At 35.6% G+C, this 22339-nt stretch overlaps 1 protein-coding gene across 11 annotated transcripts in view; it reads left to right on the plus strand.

The window, feature by feature from the left end:
* CHIC1 (cysteine rich hydrophobic domain 1) overlaps positions 1-22339 on the plus strand; it is a 295686-nt gene that overhangs the window by 248983 nt on the left and 24364 nt on the right. The window lies entirely within an intron of this gene.

The following is a 22339-nucleotide window of genomic DNA, read 5'->3' on the forward strand; positions in this document are numbered from 1 at the left end:
TTTCATGTGTGTTCTCTGACCATAATAGATATTAACAAATAATATATAACAAATATTTGGAAAATCTCCATATATTTGAAAGTTAAACTACCGTTTTCTAAAGTGTAAACAGAGTACAGAAAGGAAGCTCACAAGAATGAAAATTTAACATACCAATCTATGATGTAGCTAAAGCAGTACTTCAGTGAGAAACTTACAGTATTAAATATTAGTAAAAAAGAAGTGTCTTAAGCCACTACTCTATATTTCAACATAAAATAGAAGTCAAACTAAAACCCAAAAACAAATAATAAACATAAAAGCACAAATCAATGAAATTTAAAGCAGGGAAACAATGGAAAAAAATTGACTGAAGCCAAAAGGTTCTTCCTTAAAAAAGTCAATAATATTGATAAAATATCTTTCTGTTCAGCAAGACTAAACAAAAAAAAGGAAATCAATACAAGTCTCAAAATGTAAATGTCAAGGAATGAAAGAGGGGCTCTCACTGTAAACCTTGCAGAAATTAAAAGACTAATAAGGCATAAATGTGAGTAATTTTGTCACGAAATGTAAGAAATTAGATGAATCAATTTATTTTAAAAGAAGTTATCAAAACCCATGTTCTGAGAAATAAACAGTATGTATATTTCTGTCACTCTTAGGAAATAAAATTTGTAGCTACATTCTTTACAACAACAAAAAATTCCTAACCTCAATTGTTTGATGGATGAATGTTTCTAAACATTTAAGGAAGAAAATAAGGATTCTTGTGTATCACTTTCACTGAGTAGCAGAGAAAGTTATATTCTAGCCACGTTTTATGTGCACAGCTTTACCCTTACACTAAAACCCAAGAAAGATGCCTCAAATAATAAAGACTGCAGAGCAATATTCCTCATGAACATGGACATAAAAATTATCTACTGTTATCAGATAGTTTCCAGCAATATACCATAAGGTTAATACATGAGAGTTTTGTCCAGTTCAGAACTGAAAGTGTAACTTAATATTGAAAATCAATCATACAATTCATCATACGAGCGAATTAAAGACAAAGACATCATCTCAATATATGCAAAAAGAGCATTTTATTTCATTTAATACTTTCATTATAAAAATTCTTAGCAAATTTGGAAAAGAAGGCAACTTCATTAATGTGATAAATGGAATCTCATAAACACTGATAGTAACATCAGTTTAATCATTAGAAACGGAATGGTTTTGCTATGAACAGGAACTAGGCAAGTATGACAGATTGCAACATTATTTGACTTTATAGTGGAAGTTCACACAAGTGCCATAAAGCAAGAGAAGGGGAGTGAAGGGTATGTATTTTGATACACAAGCCATGAATATTTGGAAATCAATATTAAATGAATCATACCATTTACAGTAGCACCACCTTTGCCCTGCCACCAAAAAAACCCCATGAAATATTGGCAATCCTTGCTTTACAGAGTATTGTAGGACTGCAAAAAATGTCTGCTAAATGAAACCATGCAAAGCACTATTAATGAAAAGATTACAATTCTCCCATTTGAAAAAATCTTTGTGGAAACATTAAAAGTTCTCTATCAGTTAAAGATGTATAGGAAAATGAAAACAGTAAAACTTTTATTTACTATAATTGAACAATAGAAATATTTAAAATTAAATTGAATTTCATTATAAGAAATTACCGAGTAATTTGAATAACCCTTGTTTTCTTATTGTATAACTTATAAGAAACAAGAATCTTTTCTGTAGTTGGCTGAATTGTCACCATCCTTTGTAAATAGGAATTTCCTCCTCACATTTTATCCTTTATGCTTTCAGTCTCATTAAATGTTTCTGAAAGTTTTTTAAAAATAAAATTTTTAGCTGGTGTCAAACCCTGTTGGACATCTTCATCCTTTTCAGCACATTGTTCTTACTTACACTGAGAAGTTCCTACAGGTGCATATTTAGAGGTCTCAAATGATCATGGTGTCAACATCTCATGGTTAGCAAATTATGCTGTAACCACATTTACATTAAATTCAAAATTCCCATCCAGTTTTGACAGTTTATTACTGCACTTTCATCTTTGTTGGCCATTAACTTTTTGGATTGTGTATTTTGAAGTATGTCACATAGGTTCATAACTGGGAGACAAGGCAACTTTTTTGTTTGCAAATAAATTGAGTAAATGATATGCACAGGCCAATCACTGATAGATTTTAAAAGAAGTGAGATTTCCATTTCTATATTTAAGGAGCTTTGAAGTTGCCACTCAATACTAAAAAAATTTAACCAAAAGTTTAACAGGCTGAGAAATCAACAGTACTTCTTGGATCTCTAAAACAGGAGAGGGCACAGCAAACCATTGCCCACAGGACTAGTGTTTAAGGTGAATACAGATAGTCATGGCCTACTGGATTAGAGATAAATAGAAACTACTGGAGGAACTAGTGCCAGGATAGGAAAATTCTGAACTGTAACTTATGAATTGCTGGAGGCTCAGTGTGGACAAGTCTGAGGTAAAAAACTGCAAGGGCTCCCAGTCATGGATGGTATTTCAGTACTGAGATTCACCTGCAGGAGTACTTACTGGAGAAAACGACCCATGTATATCTGTCAGGGAGAGGAAAGGGAACCATTTTGAAGTAAGCCAGAATAGTATGTTCTTCTTGAAGCCTCTCCTCAGAAGAAACTATTTAAGCAGAGCCTATCATGGTGGGTTATTATCAGTGCCTAACATAGGTGTGGAAGGAAAGTACCCAACTCCAGCTTACTCTAGCCATCCTGCCTCACCTAAGGGAGGAAGACTAAAACCAGTAAACTCATCTGACATTTCATAGTCCAGAGACTGGTGCACTAAAAGATTGAAACTGATTTATACAAATGTAAAATACTTCCCATTGCCTCACACTTCACCATCATATTGCTAAACACCTATTTACAAGTTTTTTTTTATGTATCGCAATTACAAAAAAATTACAAGGCATACATAGTCAAGAAAAAACCATTTGAAGACACAGTGCAAGTACCAGAAGCAGCAATGACAGGAATGTTGGAATTATCAGACCTAGAATTTTTTTCTTGTTGTTATCATTAAACTACAATTACATGAAGAACATTATGTTTGCTGGGTCCCCCTTAACCAAGCCCCCCCACAAACCCCATTACCGTCACTGTCTATCAGCGTACTAAGATGTTGTAGACTCACTACTTATCTTTTCTATGTAGCACAGCCGTCCCCATTCCTCCCCCCCCACATTATACATGCTAACCGTAACACCCCCTTTCTTCCCCGCTCCTATGCCTCCCTACCCTCCCATTCTCCCCAGTCCCTTTCACTTTGGTAGCCGTTAGTCCACTCTTGGGTTCTGTGATTCTGCTGCTGTTTTGTTCCTTCAGTTTTTCTTTGTTCTTATACTCCAAATATGAGTGAAATCATTTGGTACTTGTCTTTCTCTACCTGACTTATTTCACTGAGCATAATACCGTCTACTTCCATCCATTTTGTTACAAATGGTAGGATTTGTTTTCTTCTTATGGCTGAGTAATATTCCATTGTATATATGTACCACATCTTTATCCATTCATCTACTGATAGGTACTTAGGTTGCTTCCATTTCTTGGCTATTGTAAATAGTGCTGAGATAAACATGGGGGTGCTTCTGTCTTTCAAACTGGGCTGCTGCATTCTTAGGGTAAATTCCTAGAAGTGGAATTCCTGGTTACATGGTATGTCTATTTTGAGGAGCCTCCATACTGCGTTCCACAATGGTTGAACTAATTTACATTCCCACCAGCAGTGTAGGAGGGTTCCCCTTTCTCCACAACCTTGCCAACATTTGTTGTTGTTTGTCTTTTGGATGATAGCCATCCTTACTGGTGTGAGGTGATATGTCATTGTGGTTTTAATTTGCATTTCTCTGATAACTAGCAATGTGGAGCATCTTTTCATGTGTCTGTTGGCCATCTGAATTTCTTATTTGGAGAACTGTCTGCTAATCTCCTTTGCCCATTTTTTGATTGGGTTATTTGATTTCTGTTGAGGTGCATGAGCTCTTTATATATTTTGGATGTCAAGCCTTTATCGAATCTGTCATTTACGAATATATTCTCATACTGTAGGATACCTTTTTGTTCTATTGATGGTGTCCTTTGCTGTACAGAAGCTTTTCAGCTTGATGTAGTCCCACTTGTTCATTTTTGCTTTTGTTTTCCTTGCCTGGAAGTTCATGAAGAAGTCGCTCATGTTTATGTCCAATAGATTTTTGCCTATGTTTTTTTCTAAGAGTTTTATGGTTTCATGACTAACATTCAGGGTCTTTGATCCATTTCGAATTTACTTTTGTGTATGTGGTTAGACAGTGATCCAGTTTCATTCTCTTACATGTAGCTGTCCAGTTTTGCCAGCACCGTCTGCTGAAGAGACTGTCATCTCCCCATTTATGTCCATGGCTCCTTTATCGTATATTAATTGACCATATATGTTCGGTTTAATGTTTGGAGTCTCTATTCTATTCCACTTGTCTGCGGGTCTGTTCTTGTGCCTTTACCAAATTGTCTTGCTTACTGTGGCTTTGTAGTAGAGCTTGAAGTTGGGGAATAAGATCCCTCCCACATTATTCTTCCTTCTCAGGATTGTTTTGGCTATTCGGGGTCTTTGGTGTTTCCATATGAATTTTTGAACTATTTGTTCTAGTTCATTGAAGAATGCTGTTGGTAGTTTGATAGGGATGGCATCGAATCTGTATATTGCTTTGGGAAGGATGGCCATTTTCATGATATTAATTCTTCCTAGCCAAGAGCATGGGATGAGTTTCCATTTGTTAGCGTCCTCTTTAATTTCTCTTTAGAGTGTCTTGTAGTTTTCAGGGTATAGGTCTTTCACTTCTTTGGTTAAGTTTATTCCTAAGTATTCTACTCTTTTTGATACAATTATGAATGGAATTGTTTTCCTGATTTTTCTTTCTATTGGTTCATTGTTAGTGTATAGGAAAGCCACAGATTTCTGTGTGTTAATTTTGTATCCTGCAACTTTGCTGAATTCTGATGTTCTAGTAATTTTGGAGTTGAATTTTTAGGGTTTTTTATGTACAGTATCATGTTATCTGCAAATAGTGACAATTTAACTTCTTCTTTACCAATCTGGATTCCTTGTATTTCTTTGTTTTGTCTAATTGCTGTGGCTAGGTCCTCCAGTACCGTGTTGAATAACAGTGGGGAGAGTGGGCATCCCTGTCTTGTTCCCAACTCAGAGAAAAAGCTTTCAGCTTCTCGCTGTTCAGTATGATGTTAGCTGTGGTTTTATCATATATGGCCTTTATCATGTTTAGGTACTTGCCCTCTATACCCATTTTGTTGAGAGTTTTTAATCATGAATGGATGTTGAATTTTGTCAAATGCTTTTTCAGCATCCATGGAGATGATCATGTGGTTTTTGTCCTTTTTGTTTATGTTGTGGATGATGTTCATGGATTTTCAAATGTTGTACCATCCTTGCATCCCTGGGATGAATCCCATTGGTCGTGGTGTATGATCCTTTTGATATATTTTTGAATTCGGTTTGCTAATATTTTATTGAGTATTTTTACATCTACGTTCATCATGGATATTGGTCTGTAATTTTCATTTTTGGTGGGGTCTTTGCCTGGTTTTGGTATTAGGGTGATGTTGGCTTCATAGAATGAGTTTGGGGGTATTCCCTCCTCTTCTATTTTTTGGAAAACATTAGGGAGAATGGGTATTATTTCTTCTCTGTATGTCTGATAAAATTCCGATGTAAATCCATCAGTTCCGGGGGTTTTGTTCTTCGGTTGTTTTTTGATTACCGCTTCAATTTCTTTGCTCATTATTGGTTTGTTTAACTTTTGTGTTTCTTCCTCGGTCAGTCTTGGAAGGTTGTATTTTACTAGGAAGTTGTCCATTTCTTCTAGGTTTTCCAGGTTGTTAGTATATAGGTTTTTGTAGTTGTCTCTAATAATTCTTTGTATTTCTGTGGAGTCATGATTTTTCCTTTCTCGTTTTTTATTCTGTTGATGTGTGTTGGTTCTCTTTTTCTCTTAATAAGTTTGGCTAGAGGCTTATCTATTTTGCTTATTTTCTCATAGAACCAACTCTCGGTTTCATTGTTTTTTTTCTGTTGTTTTATTCTTCTCAATTTTATTTATTTCTTCTCTGATCTTTATTATGTCCCTCCTTCTGCTGACCTTAGGCCTCATTTATTCTTCTTTTTCCAATTTCGATAATTGTGACATTAGACTATTCATTTGGGATTTTTCTTCCTTCTTTAAGTATGTCTGGATTGCTATATACTTTCCTCTTAAGACTGTTTTAGATGTGTCCCACAGAAGTTGGGGCTTTGTGTTGTTGTTGTCATTTGTTTCCATATATTCCTTGATCTCTATTTTAATTTGTCATTGATCCATTGATTATTTAGGAGCATGTTCTTAAGCCTCCATGTGTTTGTGAGCCTTTTCGTTTTCTTTGTACAATTTATTTCTAGCTTTATGCCTTTGTGGTCTGAAGAGCTGATTGGTAGAATTTCAATCTTTTGGAATTTACTGAGGTTCTTTTTGTGGCCTAGTATGTGGTCTATTCTGGAGAATGTTCCATGTGCACTTGAGAAGAATGTGTATCCTGTTGCTTTTGGATGTAGAGTTCTATGGATGTCTATTAGGTCCATCTGTTCTAGTGTGCTGTTCAGTGCCTCTGTGTCCTTACTTATTTTCTGTCTGGTGTATCTGTCCTTTCGAGTGAGTGGTGTGTTAAAGTCTCCCAAAATGAATGCATTGCATTCTATTTCCTCCTTTAATTCTGTTAGTATTTGTTTCACATATATTGGTGCTCCTGTATTGGGTGCATATATGTTTATAATGGTTATATCCTCTTGTTGGACTGTGCCCTTTATCATTATGTAATGTCCTTCTTTATCTCTTGTTACTTTCTTTATTTTGAAGTCCATTTTGTCTGATACTTGTATTGCAACACCTTTTTCTCTCTGTTGTTTGCATGAAATATCTTTTTCCATCCCTTGACTTTTAATCTGTGCATGTCTTTGGGTTTGAGGTGAGTCTCTTGTAAGCAGCATATAGATGGGTTTTGCTTTTTTATCCATTCTATTACTCTGTGTCTTTTAATTGGTGCGTTCAGTCAATTTACATTTAGGGAGATTATTGATAGATATTTACTTACTGTCATTGCAGGCTTTCGATTCGTGGTTACCAAAGGTTCAAGGTTAGCTTGTTTACTACCTTACTGTCTAACTTAACTCACTTATTGAGCTATTGTAAACACAGTCTGATGATTATTTCTCTCCCTTCTTATTCCTCCCCCTCCATTCTTCATATGTTGGGCATTTTGTTCTGTGCTCTTTTTAGGAGTGCTCCCATCTAGAGCTGGCCCTCTAAAATCCCCTGTAGAGGTGGTTTGTTGGAGGCAAATTCTCTCAACTTTTGCTTGTCTGGGAATTGTTTAATCCCTCCTTCATATTTAAATGATAATCATACTGGATACAGTATTCTTGGTTCAATTCCCTTATGTTCCATTGCATTAAATATATCATGCCATTCTCTTCTGCCCTGTAAGGTTTCTGTTGAGAAGTTTGATAGCTTGATGGGTTTTCCTTTGTAGGGGACCTTTTTCCTTTCTCTGGCTGCCTTTAAAACTCTGTCTTTGTCATTGATCTTTGCCATTTTACTTATAATGTGTCTTGGTGTTGTCCTCCTTGGGTCACTTCTGTTGAGAGTTCTGTGTATTCTGTGGTCTGATCAATTAATTCCTACCCCACTTTGGGGAAGTTTTCAGCCATTATTTCTTCAAAGACACTTGCTATCCCTTTTTCTCTCTCTTCTTCTTCTGGTACCCCTATAGTGCGGTTATTGTTCCTTTTGGATTGGTTGCACAGTTCTCTTAATATTGTTTCATTCCTTGAGATCCTTTTATCTCTCTCTGTGTCAGCTTCTATGCGCTCCTGTTCTCTGGTTTCTGTTCCATCAATGGCCTCTTGCATCTTATCCATTCTGCTTATAAATCCTTCCAGAGATTGTTTCATTTCCGTAATCTTCTATACATCATCCCTTAGCTCTTGTATATTTCTCTGCAGGTTCGTCAGCATGGTTATGACCTTTATTTTGAATTCTTTTTCAGGAAGATTGGTTAGGTCTATCTCCTTCTCAGGGGTTGACTCTGTGATTTTGGTCTGTATCAAATTCTTTTGCCCTTTCATGGTAATAGAGGTAGTTGTGTGGGGATGGCACTGTGTGTTGGCTGGAAGAACGTCCTTTCTTCCTGGTTTGTGGCCTTCCTCTCCTGGGAGAACAGCGACCTCTAGCGGCTTGTGCTGGGCAGCTGCGCCCAGACAGGGCCTCTGATTCTTGCCTTGCTGCTGTGGAATTAAGCTCCATGGTTGCTCTGGCGTTAAGCTCCATGGTTGCAATGGGCGTGGCCAGCCTGTGTCTGCTACTCCAATATGGCGGAGCTTCGTCTGAGAGGAGACAGGCGGGAGGCTGTATATCGCTGTGAGGGGCCTCTGAGCTGTGCTGCCACCCAGGGGGTAAGGGTGCCTGGTGTTTCCTGCAATTCCCAGCTTCTGGGCTAAATGTCCCAGGATGCTTCCCTCCAGCCGTGGGGTCTCTATCCCTTTAAGAGTTTAAAAAAGCACTCGGTTTTCTTTGTCCCAAGGGAGCCGGCTGTGGGGACCCTCTCACAGGTCTTACTGTCCTGTTTCCCTAGTTTCCAGCATGCCACGCACACAGTGTGTGTCTGTGCTCTGGTGCAGATGGCTTGTGCTGTGTGTTTAGCAGTCCTGGGCTCCCTCTCCCTCCACACTCCTACTCCTCTCTTCCTATGGGGAGCTGGGGTGAGGGGCTCTCAGGTCCTGCCTGGCCTCGGCTTGTATCTCACCCCCTTTATGAGGCGCTGGGTTCTTGCCGATGTGGATATAGTCTGGCTGTTGTCCTTTGTCTTGTCTCTCTTTTAGGAATAGTTGCATTTGTTGTATTTTCAAAAATATACATGGTTTTGGGAGGAGATTTCCGCTGCTCTACTCAGGCCACCATCTTGTTCCCCCCCCCCCCGAGAATTTTTTTAGAACTATGATTAATATGGTTATGTCTCTAATGGGTAGAGTAGAAAACATGCAAGAACAGATTGAAAGTATAGAGATGGATATCCTAAGAAAGAATTAAAATTGCTAAATATGAAAAGCATTGTAATAAATGGAGGATGCCTTTAATGGGCTTTTTAGTAGATTGGACATTACTATAGAAATAGTTTCTGAACTAGAGAATATATCAATAGAATTCCTAAAAACAGTAAGGCAAAGAGAAAAGACTAAAAACAGAAAAATGCCAAAGAATTGTGGTATAACCATGAAGTGTAACAAATATTATGTGAATACAAGGAGGAGGAGAACAGAACAGAGCAATATTTGAAGCAATAATGTTGGAATATTTCCCCCAAATTAATATCAGACATAACACTACATATAGATCCAGGAAGCTCAGAGAACAGTAGACAGGATAAATACTACGAAAAAGTATACCTAGGCATATTGTTTTTGAACTACCAAAAATCAAAGCTAGAGGAAAAATCCTTAAAGAACTGAGATGAAAAAAAAGCTACTTGAGAGGAGCAAAGATAATATCCAGCTTCTCAGAAATCTTGCATGTTAGAAAAGCATGAACTGAAATATTTAAAGTGATTAGAGGAGTGATTAGTGTGGAGGAGAGAGTGAATGAGATGGAAATTGCTGAATACAACAATGAAGCTGAGGAACAGAGAGAAAAAAGACCTCTAGGAATGAAATGATAAGACAGCCATGTGACCAATCCAAATAAAAGAAACAATATTTGCTTAATACGGGTACCAGAAGGAGAAAACAGACAAAGGGACAGAAAATCTCTTTAAGGATATAATTGTTGAAAACTTGCCCAATCTGGAGAAAGAAATGGGCACTCAGTTCATGGAAGTGTAAGGATCCCCTAACTACAGGAACCCAAGCAAGACAACACCAAGAAATACAATTAAAATAGCAAAGATCAGCAATAAGGAAAAAGTGTTGAAAGCAGAGAGAAAAAAATCACTTATAAAGGAAACCCCATGAGGCTCAGCACATTTCGCAACAGAAACTCATCAGGCCAGAAGGCAATAACATGATATATTTAATATCCTGGAACAGAAGCACCTCTATTCTCGACCTGGCAAGGTTATCACTTAAATTTGAAGCAAGGATTAAACAATTTCCAGATAAAAGTTAAACTCATTTGCCACTAGTAATCCAGTTTTATATATGTTAAACAGATTGCTGTATATGGACATGACCCTAAGCCTAAATAGCTGTCCGCAGTGAAAATAAACCCACAGTAAAGGTAGTAGACCAATTACAAGCAGGTATGAAATTAAAAGAAGCAATATCATATGGAGGAGTTGATATTATGGGTGAATGTTATAATCACAATGTTGCTCATGTGATGCCTTCATAAGATTGTATATCAATGATACCTTAATAAAAAAAAGGCAGCTATATACAAAAGTCAAGGGATATACAAAAATGCAGATTATGACATCTAAAGTTTGGAGCAGGAAGAAGGAAAAAAAGGTATATTGTGTTTGAAATAGAGTAGTCACCAACTTAAGAGACTTTTATATAGTAAGGAAGCTATCTGAACCTTTGGTAACCACAAAACTATAGACTATGATAAAAATAAATGTTTTGAAAAGATCCAGTTACAACAATAAGACCATCAATGAGAATAATATGAGAGGCAGAAAGAAACAGGAGATATAAAAAAAACAATAAAATAGCAATAAGTACATACCTATCAATAATCAGCTTAAATGTAAATGGACTGAGTGCACCAACCAACATAGAGTGTCAGAATGGATAAGGAACCAAGACCCATCTATATGCTGTCTACAAGAGACTCATTTCAGACAAAAAGACATATATACTGAAAGTGAAGGGATGGAAAAACATATTCCATGCAAATAATAGGGAGAAAAATACAGGAGTAGCAGTACTTCTATCAGACAAAATAGATATCAAAACAAAGTAATGAGACATTATGTAATGATAAAGGGATCAGTCCAACAAGAGGATATAAGAAATATCTATGCACCTGACATAGCACCTAAATATGTAAAAAAAAAATTAAAAAAAAACATTTAGAGGAGAAGATAGGTTGCAACATATTCATTTATCTCACTTCAGTAGATCAACCTGACAGAAAATAAATAAAAAAAGCACTAAGCAATACATTAGATCAAATGGACTTAACAGACATCAACAGAACAGTTTATCCAAAAGCAGCCAGGATAGACATTTTCTCAAGTGTACATGGAACATTTTCTAGAATAGATCACATATTAGGCCACATGAAAACCCTCAATAAGTTAAAAAAGATTGAAATTCTATCAAGCAGCCTCTCAGACCAAAATGGAAGAAACTAGGAATAAATGACACACACACAAAAAAGACAAACACCGGCTTAAAAACATGCTTTATATAACCAATGGATCACTGAAAACAAATTAAAACAAATCAAGCAATACATGGAGACAAATGAAAACAAAAACACAACAGCCCAAAATCTGTTGGATGTGGCAAAGGCAGTTTTAAGAGGAAAGTACAAAGCAATACAGGCCTTCCTCAAGAAAAAGCAATCCCAACTAAACAGTATAAAATCACAAGGATACAAGAAAAACAACAAATAAAACAAAAGCCAGTAGAAGGAGGGACATAATAAAGGTCACATCAGAAATAGAGAAGAGTAAAACAGAATAAGTCAATGAAACCAGGTGCTAGTTCTTTGAGAAAATAAAACACATAAAGCCACAGCCTGATTTACAAAGAAAAATACAGTGTACACCCATAAACAGAATCAGAATTAAGGGAATAATCACAATGGATACCACAGAAATAAAAAGAACTATTAGAGAATACTATGAAAATGCCAATAAATTGGGCAACTTAGAAAAACTGAGCAGCTTCCTAGAAAAAAACAACCTTCCAAGACTGACCCAGAAAGAGAGAAAATCTGAACAGACCAATTAGCAACTAAATTGAATTTATAATAAAAGCTCCCCCCAAACAAAACCCAAGGTATATATGGCTTCACACCCAAATTCTACCAAATACTTAAAGAGCTAGTACCCATCCTTCGTAAAGCATTCCAAACTGTAGAACAGGAGGGAATACTTACAAACTTATTCTATGAGGCCAGCATTACTCTAATACTAAAACCAACGACACCACAAAAAAATTACAGATTAGTATCCTTAATGAATATTGATGCAAAAATCCTCAACAAAATATTAGCAAACCAAATCTAAAAATACATCAAAAAGATCATCATGACCAAGTAGGATTTATTGCAGGAATGCAAGGGTGGTTCAATATTCATAACTACAACAGTGTGTACACCACATTAACAAAATGAAGGATAAAAAAACCACATGATCATCTCAATAAATGCTAAAAAAGCATCCATTCTTGATAAAAACTCAACAAAATGGATATAGAGGGTACATACCTCAACATAATAAAGGGCCGTATAGAACAAATACATCACCAACATTGTACTTAGAGGAAAAGCTTTTAGCTTTTTACTATTAAGATCGGGAACAAGACAAGAATGCACACTCTCACCATTTTTATTAGAATTGAAGATCCTAGCCATGGCAATCAGTCAACACAAAGAGAAAAGGCATCCAAATTGGTAAGGAAGAAGTTACACTGTCAGTTTGCAGATGACATATTATACATAGAAAACGCTGAAGACACCACCAAGAAACTTAGCACTAATAACAGTGCAGCAAAGTTGCACGTTACAAAATTAATGCAGAGAAATCTGTTGCATTCATATATACTAACATCAAATTAGCAGGAAGAGAAATCAGGAAAACAATTGCATCAAAAAGAATAAAATACCTAGGAAAAAAACCTAACCAAGGAGGTAAAAGAGCTATAGTCTGAAAACTACAAGATATGAGAGAAATAAGACACCATAAATGGAAATCTATCCTATGCTCATGGAAAGGGAGAACAAAATTGTCAAAATGGCCATCCTGCTGCAAGGAATTTACAGATTCAATCCAATCTGTATCAAAGTTCCAACAGCATTCTTCAATGAACTAGAAAAAATAATTCTAGAATTCATATGGAACCAAAAAGTACCCCAAGTAGCCAAAGGAATCCTGAGAAGGAAGAACAAAGCTGGGGGGATTATGCTCTGACTTCAAGCTCTACTACAAAGTTACAGTAAACAAAACAGTTTTATACTGGTATAAGAGCTGACCTATAGATAAATGGAACAGAATAGGGAACCAGTCTATGGTCAATTCATACATGATAAAGGAGCCATGATATACAATGGTAAAAAGCCTCTTCAACAACTGGTGTAGGCAAAACTGGACAACTACATGATAGAGAATGAAATAATTATCTAAGTCCATACACAAAAGTAAACTCAAAATGGATCAAAGCCGTGAATGTAAGTCAGGAAATCATTAAACTCTTAGAGGAAAACATAGGCAAAAATCTCTTGAATATAAACATGTGCAACTTTTTCTGAACACATCTCCACAGGCAAGGGAAACAAAAGCAAAAATGAACAAATTGGATGACCTCAATCTAAAAAGCTGCTTTATAGCAAAGGACACTATCAGCAGAACAAAAGCATCCTACCATATGAGGGAATATATTTAAAAGTAACTCATCTGACAAGCATTGACATCCAAGATATATAAAGAACTCATATGCCTCAGCACCCAAACAATCTGGTCAGAAAATGGGAAGATGACCTGAACATACACTTCTCCAAATAAGAAATACAAATGGCAAACAGTCACACTGAAAGATGCTCGACATCACTAGTCATCAGTGAAATAGAAATCAAAACCACAATAAGATATCATCTCACACAAGGATGGCTGATGTCCAAAAGACAAGAAGTAACATGCTGTTAAATGCTGAGAAATAGAAACCCTCCTATACTGTTGGAGGGACTGCAGATTGGTACATCATTCCTTGAAAAACTAAAAATAAAAATAGAGTTTGACCCAGTAATTCCATTCCTAGGACTTCTACTTGAATACAAAAGCCCAAATTTGAAAAGATATATGAACCCCTATGTTTATTGCTACATTTTTTGCTATAGCCATGATATGGGAACAACTTAAGTGCCTATCAATAGATGAATGGATAAAGAGGTAGTACATATACACTACAGCGTATTATTCAGGTATAAAAATAAAAAGAATAACTGCCATTTACAACAACATGGATCAAGCTGGAGGATATTATGCTCATTGAAATAAGCCAGGCAGAGAAAGACAAATGCCAAGTGATTTCTCTCATTTGTGGAGTATAAAAATGAAGCAAAACTGAAGGAACAAAATAGCAGCAGACTCAGAGACTCCAAGCATGAACTAGTGGTTACCAAAGGGGAGGGGTGTGGAAGGGCGGGTGGGGAGGGAGGGAGAAGGGAACTGAGGGTTATTATGTTTAGGACACACGGTGTGGGGGATCACAGGGGGAACAGTGTATCACAGAGAAGGGACATAGTGGATCTCTCGCACCTTGGTGCGTTGATGGACAGTGACTGCATTGCATTGGAGTACTGGTGGGGACTTCATAATGTGGGTAAATGTAGTAACCACATTGTTTTTTCATGTGAAACCTTCATAAGAGTGTATATCAATCATACCTTAATAAAAAATTTAAAAAAAACATGTATGGACCTAGAGGATATTTAGCTCAGTGCAATAAGCCATGTGGAAAATGACAAACAGCATATGATTTCACTTATTTGTGGAATATAAAAAAGAAAAACAGAATGAACAAAACATTAGACTCAGATGCTGATAAGTGAGTAGTGCTTAACAAGGGGAAGGGGATTTGGCATGAGTGGGGTTGGGAGGCGGTATCTTGATCCACTGATATACATTTGGTAAAATCTTTTCAAAAAAGTTAATTTATGGAAAAAATGTGCCATGCTAATACTAATGTAAAGAAGATTAAGGTACAGCAGGTTTTAAAGCAGGGAAAAGTATTAGGGAATAAAGAAGGGCATTACATAATAATAGAAGTCAATTATCCAAGTAGACATAACAATTTTTAATGTGTAGCACTTGACAATAGAACATTGAACTATTTGAGAAAAAAACTATTCAAACTTCATATTAAGACAAAAACAGATCAATACACATCAACAGAATCAGAAACGAGAAAGGAAAAATCACGACGAACCCAACAGAAATACAAAGAATTATTAGAGACTACTATGAAAACCTATATGCCAAGAAGCTGGAAAACCTAGATGAAATGGACAACTTCCTAGAAAAATACAACCTTCCAAGACTGACCAAGGAAGAAACACAAAAGGTAAACAAACCAATAACGAGCAAAGAAATTGAAGCAGTAATCAAAAACTACCCAAGAAGAAAACCCCTGGTCCAGATGGATTTACCTCAGAATTTTATCAGACATTCAGAGAAGACATAATACCCATTCTCCTTAAAGTTTTCCAAAAAATAAAAGAGGAGGGAATACCCCCAAACTCATTCTATGAAGCCAACATCACCCTAATACCAAAACCAGGCAAAGACCCCACCAAAAATGAAAATTAAAGACCAATATCCATGATGACTGTAGATGCAAAAATACTCAATAAAATACTAGCAAACCGAATTGAAAAATATATCAAAAGGATCATACACCACAACCAAGTGGGATTAATCCCAGGGATGCAAGGATGGTACAACATTCGAAAATCCATCAACATCATCCACCACATCAACAAAAAGAAAGACAAAAACCACATCATCTCCATAGATGCTGAAAAAGAATTCGACAGAATTCAACATCCATTCATGATTAAAAACTCTCAGTAAAATGGGTTTAGAGAGCAAGTACCTCAACATAATAAAGGCCATATATGATAAACTCACAGCCAACATCATACTGAACAGCGAGAAGCTGAAAGCTTTTCCTCTGAGATCGGGAACAAGACAGAGATGCCCACTCTCCCCACTGTTATTCAACATAGTACTGGAAGTCCTAGCCATGGAAATCAGACAAAACAGAGAAATAAAAGGCATCCAGATTGGTAAAGAAGAAATTAAACTGTAACTATTTGCAGATGACATGATATTGTACATAGAAAACCCTAAAGAATCCATTCCAAAACTACTAGAACTGATATCGAAATACAGCAAAGTTGCAGGATACAAAATTAACGCACAGAAATCTGTGGCTTTCCTATACAATAACAATGAACCAATAGAAAGAGAAATCAGGAAAACAATTCCATTCACAAGTGCATCAAAAAGAATAAAATACCTTGGAATAAACCTAACCAAGGAAGTGAATGACCTATACCCTGAAAACTATAAGACACTCTTAAGAGAAATTAAAGGGGACGCTAACAAATGGAAACTCATCCCATGCTCTTGGCTAGGAAGAATTAATATCATGAAAATGGCCATCCTTCCGAAAGCAATATACAGATTCGATGCAATCCCTATCAAACTACCAACAGCATTCTTCAATGAACTCGAACAAATAGTTCAAAAATTCATATGGAAACACCAAAGACCCTGAATAGCCAAAACAATCCTGAGAAGGAAGAATAATGTGGGAGGGATCTTATTCCCCAACTTCAAGCTCTACTACAAAGCCACAGTAAGCAAGACAATTTGGTAATGGCACAAGAACAGACCCGCAGGACAAGTGGAACAGAATAGAGACTCCAAACATTAAACCGAACATATATGGTCAATTAATATACGATAAAGGAGCCATGGACATAAATGGGGAGATGACAGTCTCTTCAGCAGATGGTGCTGGCAAAACTGGACAGCTACATGTAAGAGAATGAAACTGGATCAATGTCTAACCCCATACACAAAAGTAAATTCGAAATGGATCAAATATCTGAATATAAGTCATGAAACCATTAAACTTAGAAAAAAATATAGGCAGAAATCGCTTGGATATGAACATGAGTGACTTCTTCATGACCATATCTCCCCAGGAAAGGGAAACAAAAACAAAAATGAACAAGTAAGATTGTATCAAGCTGCAAAGCTTCTGTACAGCAAAGGACACCATCAGTAGAACAAAAAGGTACCCTTCAGTATGGGAGAATGTATTCATAAATGACAGATCCAATAAGGCTTGACATCCAAAATATATAAAGAGCTCACACACCTCAACAAACAAAAAGCAAATAATCCAATTAAAACATGGGCAGAGGAGCTCAACAGACATTTCTCCAAATAAGAAATTCAGATGGCCAACAGACACATGAAAAGATGCTCCACATTGCTAGTTATCAGAGAAATGCAAATTAAAACCACAAGGAGTTATCACCTCACACTAGTAAGGATTGCCACCATCCAAAAGACAAACAACAACAAATGTTGGCGAAGTTGTGGAGAAAGGGGTACCCTCCTACACTGCTGGTGGGAATGTAAATTAGTTGGACCACTATGGAAAGCAATATGGAGGTTCCTGAAAAAGCTCAAAATAGTAATACCATTTTACCCAGGAATTCCACTTTTAGGAATTTACGCTAAGAATGCAGCAGCCCAGTTTGAAAAAGACAGATGCACACCTATGTTTATCGCAGCACTATTTACAATAGCCAAGAAATGGAAGCAACCTAAGTGTCCATCAGTAAATGAATGGATAAAGAAGATGTGGTACATATACACAATGGAATATTATTCAGCCATAAGAAGAAAACAAATCTACCATTTGCAACAACATGTATGGAGCTAGAGGGTATTATGCTCAGTGAAATAAGCCAGGCAGAGAAAGAGAAATACCAAATGATTTCACTCATATTTGGAGTATAAGAACAAAGAAAAACTGAAGGAAAAAAACAGCAGAAGAATCACAGAACCCAAGAATGGACTAACAGTTACGAAAGGGAAATGGACTCAGGAGAATGGGAGGGAAGGTAGGGATAAGGGTTGGGAAAAAGAAAGGGGGTGTTACGATTAGCATGTATAATATGGGGGGGGCATGGGGAGGGCTGTGCAACACAGAGAAGACAAGTAGTGATTCTACAACATCTTACTATGCTGATGGACAGTGACTGTAGTGGGGTTTGTGTGGGGAACTTGGTGAAGAAGGGACCCTAGTAAACATAATGTTCTTCATGTAACTATAGATTAATGATAACAACAAAAAAAAAAACTTTTCAAAATTCAAAGAGAAATAATGAACCCATTATCATTGGTGAATCCAACACCTCTATTTCAGAAATGGACAAATTCAGCAGAAAAAAGATGAGTAAGGATGTAGTCGAACTCAACAGTACCATTAATCAGTTGGATATAATAAACATCTGTAGACACGTTTATGCAAGAATAGCAGAATACACATTCTTCTCAAGTTAAATATGGAACATTACCAAAATATCCTGCGCTGTATACACCATAACAAATATAAAAGAATAAATTCATAGAGTATTCTCTCAAACCACAATGGAATGAGAACAGAAATGGATATATGGAAAGCTTCAATATGTTGAGACTAAAAACATTTATAAAATGGAATTAAGCAGTATCAAGATGAATTGAAAATATTTTTAACAAAATGAAAGTGAAACCACTACTTAATAAAATTTCTGGTATGTAGTATAAATGGTGCTCAGAAGGAAATTTATATCATTTAATGTGTATATTATAAAAGAATCCCCTAATGTCTATAATCTCAATTTCTGTATTAGAATTCTAGAAAGGAACAGATTAAGAAGTGAAAGAGAAATACTAAAATTAGAGCAGGAAGTAATGCAGTTGAAAGCAGGAAATAGAGAAAATAATTGAATCCAAAAGTTGTTTCTTTGAAAAAAGTCCACAAAAAAGCATAAGCTTTTAACCAGGGTATGTTTGGAAAAATGCCCCAAATTACTTATACCAGAAACAATGTGACATCACTATAGATCCTGTGGACATTGAGATGATAAATGAATATTATGAACAACTCTATGCCCACACATTTGACAATCTAAATGAAATGGATCAATTCCTTGAAAGAATTTTCCAAAAGTTACAAAATAAAAATAGACAATTTCATTAGGCCTGTATCTATGAAAGAAATTGAGCCAATAACCTTCCTAAACAGAGAGTGTCAGGCCCATATGTGTTCATGTTGAATTCTTACAAAATGTATGGATGGAATCATATCGATACTCTGCAGTGTATTTCAGAGGATAGATGTTGAGAAAATGTTTCCTAACCTATCCTCTGAGGTCATCACTACCCTAATATGAGAACCAAACTCATTATATAAGAAAACCACACACCACTATTTCACATGACCATACTTACAAAAATTTTCAATAGAAAATTAGCAAATCAAGTACAACAGTGTAGGAAAAGGAATTACATACCATGTCAAAGTGGAATTTATAACTGAGATGAAATGCAGTTTCAACGTTTGAAAATTAATTGTGAATGCTCATCTTCAGAGGCTAAAAAAGAAATTGAGGGCTCATAGTCATAGATTCCAAAAGAGAACTTGATAAAATCCAATACTCATTTTTAATAAGAACTTGAAGTAACTAAAGATTGAGGGGAACTACCTCAACGCAATAAATACAGTCCATCTACAAAATCCCTACTGCTGACATCATACCTAATGGTGAGAAACTAGAAGCTTTCTCACTAAGACTGTGTACGAGGCACAGCTGTCTCATCACTCCTTTTCAATATTTTACTGGAAATTGCAGGTATTGCTGTAAGACGAAAAAATTGAATACATATTGGGAAGTTAAAGAATGTATGTCTTTGCTGTTAAGATGACTAGAAAATCTGAATTAAAAAAAAACAAAAAACCATCCTATGATTAACATGATTATATTATAGCAGGTTGGCAGGATACAAGGTTTTTATTCACTTTGTGACATACCACAATTTTAAAAAGTGGAATTTGAAGTTAAAAATTGTGATTTACATTCACACCCTGTAAAATGAAATATTTAGTTATAAATATAACAAAATATGTAGTAGGTCTATGAGGAAAACTAAAATTCTGAGTAATCATGAAATAAATTGATACTCCATGTTCATGGATAAGGGAGAGTCAATATTTTCAAGGTGACTGTTTTTCCCAATTGATAAATAGACTCAATGTAATCTAATCAAAATCCCAGCAAGTTATTTTGTGGGTATCAACAAACTGCTTCTAAAGTTTATATGGAGAAACAAAAGACCTAACGTTTCCAACATGTTATTCTAGGAAAAGGATAAAGATGGAGGACTGATACTACTGTACTCAAGACTTACATTTAAACTACAGTAAACATACTCTGGTATTAAAAAAGAAAAGTAGACAAATACACCAATGAAACAATATATAGCCCAGAAATAGGCCCAAGTAAAGATTGTCAATGATATCAACCTATGACAAAGGAGCAATGTCTAAACAGTGGAGCAAATGTACTGTTTCTGATGGTGGTTGAATAATGATGCTGGATATTCATATGAAAGAAAAAATTAGACCTTAGACCCTTCACAAAAATTAACTCCAAATGTAAATGTAAAATGCAGAATTGTAAACTGGTGGAAGAAAATATGGGAGAATAGCTACTATGCCAGTGACTTTTTTAAAGACCACACCAAAGGCGGGGTTTATGAAAGAAATAATTGATAAGCTGGGCTTGGTTAAAATTAAAAACTTTTGCTTTGTGATATGCAGTGTCAATAGTATGAGAAAAGCTCCAGAGTGGAGAAAATATTTGGAAAAGGTACATCTCATAAAAGACTTATCAATTGTATTCAAAGAATTCTTAAAAGTAAATAAGAAAATAACCCAATTTAAAAATGGGCCAAAGATAATGACACTTCACCAAAGAAAATGTGGATACCAAATATATATTTTTAAAAGTGCTCCACAGAATATGTCATCAAGGAAATGCAAATTTAAACATCTATGAGATACTTCTACACACGTATTATAATGGCTAAATTCTGAAACACTGAACATACCATAGGCTGCCAAGGATGTAGAGCAACAGTAACTCTCCATTACTGATTGGTATTCAAAATATTACAACCACTTTGAAAGACAACTGGAAATTTCTTAGAATAGTTAACACTCTTATCATACAGTTGGAAGCATGCTCTTTGACATTTACCCAAAGAGGTGAATACTTAACCTCCTCACAAAAAACTACACATGGATGTTTATAGGAGCTTTGTAATTATCTGTATGTGGAAGGAACAAGTAGTCCTTCAGTAGTTGAATGGATAAATAAGGTGTGTTACATGCAGACAACAGAATATTATTCACTCTAGAAAGAAACAATGTCTGAAGCCATGAGAACTCTTGATGCAACTCTAAGTGTATATTATAAAGTGAAAAAGCCATTCCTAAAAGGCTATATAATGAATGATTCCAACTATATGACATTTTAGAAAAGGAATACTACAGAAAAAGTGAAGGATCAGTACATGTCAGGATAGGGTTGGGATAAATATGTGAATTTGTGGTAGTGAAAATACTCATGATAAAATCTTAATGATGGATATATATATTGTGTATCCATAAAATATGAAACACTAAGTAAACTAGTGTAATTTGTGGTTTTGGGAGGATTATGATATGTCAGTATAGGTTCATCAGTTGTAACAAATGTGCTACTCTGTTGAGGGTTGTTGATAATAGGGTATGCATGTGTGGCTTCATTGTGTATATTTGAAATCTCTGCACCTTCTAAATTTGCTATAATCCTAAGCAGCTTAAAAGATAAAATCTCATTTTAAGAAAATGACATGAGTAGTCAGCAGTCAAGATATTAATTGGTTATTTACACAATATTTGGAATAAAGAGTATGAATTTTTTACTTCTTTACTCAGTTTATACACCTTAGTAACTGAAATATTAATGGTGTTATTTGCAGAATGGTATGTAACTAAACTGGTAATAGTAATTTGTGAATATTGGAAATGTGAAGGAGAATATTGCCTATAGGACTAAAAATATTATGAAAGGTAAGCATAATCTGTGTGCTGAAAGCTATAATATACTTTCTAAGTAACTAGAGTAACAAATAATTCATAGATTGAAAACTATTGTTAATTCTCACAAAAACATCTTTGGGTTTAGAGCTATCCTAATTAGGACTTAATCGGGATATTTTTCTAGTTCTTGACAAAATGATTCTATAATATTATGGCAAGGCATAGTCCCTGAAACATCCAAAATAATTTCAGTGTTGGAAATTTGTAGGAAACTGCATAATATCAAATCTTATCTTACAGAACTATAGTCATGACATCAGTGTTTTTGTCCGACGAATAGAGCCATCAGGAACAGCAGAGTTCACAAGTAGGCCTATGGAAATACATTGTCATTTGAATAAATGATGC

The sequence above is a fragment of the Manis javanica genome, chromosome X (genome assembly GCF_040802235.1).
Source record: "Manis javanica isolate MJ-LG chromosome X, MJ_LKY, whole genome shotgun sequence".
In the NCBI taxonomy this organism is placed as follows: domain Eukaryota; kingdom Metazoa; phylum Chordata; class Mammalia; order Pholidota; family Manidae; genus Manis; species Manis javanica.